Source organism: Lactuca serriola, chromosome 2 (genome assembly GCF_051521515.1).
Source record: "Lactuca serriola cultivar US96UC23 chromosome 2, Lser_US96UC23_V15, whole genome shotgun sequence".
Lineage (NCBI taxonomy): Eukaryota > Viridiplantae > Streptophyta > Magnoliopsida > Asterales > Asteraceae > Lactuca > Lactuca serriola.
In genome coordinates, this window is record NC_136409.1 from 128,655,161 (window position 1) to 128,660,611 (window position 5,451).

Here is a 5,451-nt window from a genome sequence, read left to right on the forward strand (position 1 = left end):
TTTGAAGTTTTGTCTTGTTAGAATTTCTTATTTCTAAATTCTTATACACCGGATTTCTTATTTAGGGTGTTCACTTCTCCCTTGCTCTTGCATTCTTACTCCGGTTCACTGATTGCCATCGATTTTTGCTCATAATCAAATTTGACCATTGTCCACTATTTGCCAATTGCCATTTGTTGTGATTTCTTGTATAGGGTTTTTCTGTATATCAACACCTTCTGAGTTCTGATCTATCTTGGCGTACTTCCTACTGTTATAGGTAATGTTTTATTCTAAATTAATCTTGTATTTTACAAGGCTAGGCTCGGTGAATACGAGATGGACTCGGCAAACACCGCGCCGCGAACTCGGCATGCCGAGTTTGTCTGCCACACTCAGCATGACGAGTTCGGTGGCCTAACTCGGCAGGTGCTGACAGTGTCTCTCTCCACATTCTCGATCTTCTCCCCAGTATGCCCTTTTCTCTATTCTCCCTATTTTCTTCTCCATGTGCACTCCGCCACTCACTTCTATCTCTTCCTCCCTTCTTTCTTTTACCGGAGTTGAGGTGGAGTTCGGTGCACTCAGAACCACTCCCCTCACCCTGGTGCTTAAAATGTTTTCTGGAAAACATTTGTTTGAAAAATAAACTAAAAACAAAAAACGAAGCAATTAATAGAATCACAAAAATGATTTATAAATAGGTTTTTTGAAACAATAGATTCTTCTAATATTTCAAATAAACAAGAAAACGGGACAAATTAAGCCAATAATGCCAACATGAAAACGTCAAATATGGAGGATGGAAATATCATAAACAAGAATATGTTAATGTTAGTTGTTGGAATATAGAATGAAGATGAAAATGAAAATGTTATGAATGATAACAATAAACAACTTATTCTATCTTTAGATAGTTAGAGTCCTATAAATTGGGATAATCTTGACAATAATTTAAGAAATATTTTCCTTGTAAAATAGGCAATAGAAAAATCAAATTTTCTATACCCTAAAGATAATACCTCTAGACATTTTTCTTACTCTTCTTATATTAGAAAATTAATTCATGTAGAGATGAGTGCTCGAAAATGGCTAGTTTACTTAAAATATGCTAATAAAAAGTATTAGTTTTGGTATAAGTTGTTAAAATGCAATAAGTATTGTAATAATGTTTTTTGAACGAATGACGGGTTTAATGGTTAAATGCATATTTTTTGTAGACTTAAAGGAACATAAAAATAGTATCCTACATTTTTATTTACATTAACTCTTGGAATGAATAAAAAGTAATATTGGAAAAACAATTGATATAGATTTATAACATATAATTAAATCATAAAGAATGTTGGAGAAAAGTGTTTCAGATATAGATTTATAACAAAAAATTAAATTCGAGATAAGTTTTAAAAAGTTTAATTATTGTTGTCAAATATTTATCAAAATACAATTTAGCTTCTCGGGTCACTAATGAAAACTGTTTCCAGATTCTAATTGTAATATTTTAGGATTAATTCAAATGACGACAAAATACAAGACAGTAATGCAAGACTACGTTATATGCATAGAAAACCATGAAATTCGTCAATCATTATTTACGTCACAAAATTCAAAATGAACTAACTTTAAATTTTAGCTGAAAATGTTAGAAGTTCTATAATTAGTATTAACATGTAAAAAAATGTTAGAAGTTCTATAATTAGTATTAACATGTAAAAAAAGCCTGTGCGAAACGTGACATTTTTTTTAACGTTTTATTTGTTGCATCATTTTCTTTAGTAGTTTGTGGGGAAGATAAACCTAAAAAACAAATCAAGCGGCAGAAGCGAATGAAAGGGAAAGCAGTCGCAGGACCAAAACAACAAAATTGGAGAACGAACAAACACGTGGCAAAAAGGGTATTTTGGACCGACTTATTTCATGTATTTATTTAAATCCAGGATTATAATTTTATATATAACTAAAAAATATTTGTTAAGTAATAATTATTTTAAAATAATTGATAGTAATTTTAATTTTTTAATATAAAAGTTTAATTAATTTTATAATAGTGGTTTTTAAAGGTTATAAACTAGTAGTCATTAAAGTAGTGCATAAGAAAATTAAGACTTTACCTTTCGTATTATTTCCATCAAACAACATATATATAAGGACTCAAAGTACAATCGGTCGAAACCTAATGCTTATAAATTAAATACAGTCCAAATATAATGTTTATAAATTAAATACACTAATTTTTTATACAAATCGTACGCCCTAAGGCCCCATTAAGTGGTAAATTAATCCAATATTTCTTACGTCCCCCATTCTTGTAATCGTTGGTCAATCTTTATGAATTGTTTCTGTGTTTAGATCATAAAGGTTCTTTAAAATTTGTAAACAATCTGCCGATTAAATACTTGTTCAGTAAAAAGATTTGGTAAACTTTATGTTATTCAAATCCTTAAGGTTTTCTGGTTCTTTCTAAGAGATAAGTTGTAGTGTTGAAGAAGCTTCGAACATGGAAGAAAATGGAAGTCCTTAATTTTGACATTAATCAAAAACCACAAAAGCACTCAAATTTGTGTCTAACCAAAATATGAGAAATAAGTACAAGTTTTCAAATAAAATCAAAGTACAACAAAAAATGCTTATCAGCTATTATTTAACAAAACAACTTCAATCAAAGTTTCATAGGGATAGCCCTGAGTGGTTCAGCCTTTTGCAATGTGATCCCAAACTTTTCTCCCATATCAATATCTTGTGGTCTCTTATTTCCCACAACCTTCCAATCAAACTTATGAATCAAAGATCCCAATATTACATGTAACATTCTATTAGCAAGATTTAATCCTGGACACATCCTCCTTCCTGCACCAAATGGAATAAGCTCAAAATCTTGGCCTTTATAGTCAATCTTCATGTCCAAAAACCTCTCCGGCATGAACATTTCTGGGTCTGACCATATGTTTGGGTCTCGACCCATAGCCCAAACGTTACACAAAATTTGTGCATTTTTAGGCACAACGAAACCATGAATAGCAACGTCATGTAGGGCTTGGCAAGGGATAGGAAAAGGGGCAGGAGGATGAAGTCTCAGAGTTTCCTTAATCACAGCTTGTAGGTACGTGAGTTACGAGATATCAGATTCTTGTATGTTTCCATTGTTGTTGTTTTGCATGAGTTTATCGACCTCCAACCTCGTTTTTTTCATTTTATCTGGGTTACGAATTAGCTCCGACATCGCCCATTCCAACGTGCTTGATGTGGTGTCCGTTCCCGCGACAAATAGTGTCTATAAAACAAAATTAACTTTATTCAACGCATGTTCTATTATAGGAAAAAAAATTAATTACTCCCTCCGTCCCAATATTATTGTCCACAGACAAAAAACACACAGATTAAGAAAAAAATTAATTGCCAGTAACTTTATATAATAAAATGACAGTTTTGTCCTTGCTTTTCATTTAATGTTCCATTAAATGTTTAGTTGGTTAAGTAATAATGAGGGGGTATTTTGGTAAAAATGTTATTTATTTTTAGAAGTGGACTATTATTTTGAGACAAACCAAAAAGAAAAGATGGACTATAATTTTGGGACGAAGGGAGTATTAAAAGGATTTTCTTACTAAAAATAAGTGTCTGATATCATTTTGAGTAAAACTTGATTGTTGGTTTAGTAGTAAGTCTAAAACATCATCGTTTTTGGTTGAAACGCCATTTGATCTACTTTGCAACCTGTCACTGATGATCTTATCGAAAATAGTTAGCATTTTCTTGGCATAAGCATTTTCCGGCCATATTAACTCTAGTGGATCCAACCAGTGAAGTATCGGAAAAAGGTCTAGTAGACCTGGCTTTGCGCCAACTTGCATCACTTGCAATACCAAGCCTTGGAATTCTTGTGTTGATTTTGGACCATATTGAGCAAGATCCATAGAAAACATGAAGTTGGAAAGGATGTTAAGAGCTGTTGTGAATGCACACGCACCTATGTTTAGAGCCTTTTCCTCTATACAACATTGGTTAACATGGTTAACAAGATCTTGCACCTAGAATATAAAAATATAAGGACATAAGTTTCAATGTATGGTTGTTATCTTTATTCCATTTTAAAAAATAATAGCATTGACGGATCTAATTTATACCTTCTCCCGTCGTAGTAATTCACTAGCGTCTAGTTGTTGAACAGAGAACATATATTCCTTGGTCATTCTTCTCAATTTTCTCCATTGATCTCCGGCGTCCATCCAAACTATAGAGTATTTATGATAGCCTCCGAGTTGGATAGCCTTAGGAACTGATCGGTTTAAGAAGGCTACATCATGTAAAGAACTCTTTGGTGATATCAGGAGATGAAATGACTATGGTTGTATTGCTTCCGAGCTTCAGTGACATTAAAGGACCATAACGTTTAGATAATATGGCAAGTGATTGGTGGGGTTTGTCACCGAATTCTAAGAGGTTTCCGATGACGGGAAAACCATTAGGTCCCGGTGGTAACCGTGAGTTGTGCCTACTGGAAATTATGTAGGCATAGATTGCAAGTGGGAAAAGACAAGATACTACAAGGAAGAAAGTTTGATACTCCATTTTTTGTGTGGCTGTTCTTTTAATATCTAAACGTTTTTAGAAGTCGTTCATTTATAGCCACGGGAATTACAAAAATGGTCCGTATTAGTTTACCTAAAATCTTATGTTTGGTTCATATTTTGAAAAAATGCCACTTTGGTCCACAAATCTGACCTTTTATTACACAATTTGTTTGAGGTGTGAGAAAAACACAATTTGTTTATCATCACCACTATCGTCTCTCTCATTATTTATCAAAAATTGAAATCCTGCCAACACTTTCACTACAACATTAACACCCTATGGCGACGACGAATTCGGACTCTATCGCGACGACATGTCGTCGGTATAGATGTCGTCGGCATTGGTGAATCTATAGCGACGACGTGTCGTCGGGATAGGTTCTTATCAATCATATTTTCAGGGATAAAAAATAAAGTTTTATTAATTACCTATAGCCACAGAGTTTGTCTATCCCGACCATAAGTCGTCGCTATAGGGTTTTAACAGGAGCCAATGACATACCTATAGCGACGACATGTCGTCGGGATAGATACTGTTTGTTATTTTTTTTTCGATTTTACAGATTTAGTACATTGTCATTCCTGTATTTTAACAAATCCAAAACACATTCCAACATATATCAATTGAAATACATTAACTAAGTACCATTGTTCAAATTCAAAACATCAAATTCAAGTAGTTAACTAACATTGTTCAAAACACTAAAAAACATCAAACATCATTATCATAATCATATCCTTCTCCTTCTTCTCCTTCTCATTCTTCTCCTTCTCCTTCTCCTTCTCCTTCTTCTTCCATCCTTTCGTCAACTTGTTGAGAGGTAGTTGCTTGTGTGTTAGAGTTAAATAGAAAGTTAGGAAGTGGTGGTGGTTGGAAGCCCGGAATACATGCCGCCAATGA

At 33.3% G+C, this 5,451-nt stretch overlaps 1 pseudogene across 1 annotated transcript; it reads right to left on the reverse strand.

Moving 5' to 3' along the window:
• Positions 1 to 2,555: 2,555 nt before the first annotated feature.
• On the reverse strand, positions 2,556 to 4,554 carry LOC145086792 (cytochrome P450 76T24-like; annotated as a pseudogene). The gene is made up of 3 exons (XR_013700635.1): positions 4,104 to 4,554; positions 3,585 to 4,007; positions 2,556 to 3,250 (listed from the first exon to the last, which is right to left on the reverse strand). The product of XR_013700635.1 is annotated as a cytochrome P450 76T24-like (transcript).
• Between the last annotated feature and the right edge of the window lie 897 nt (positions 4,555 to 5,451).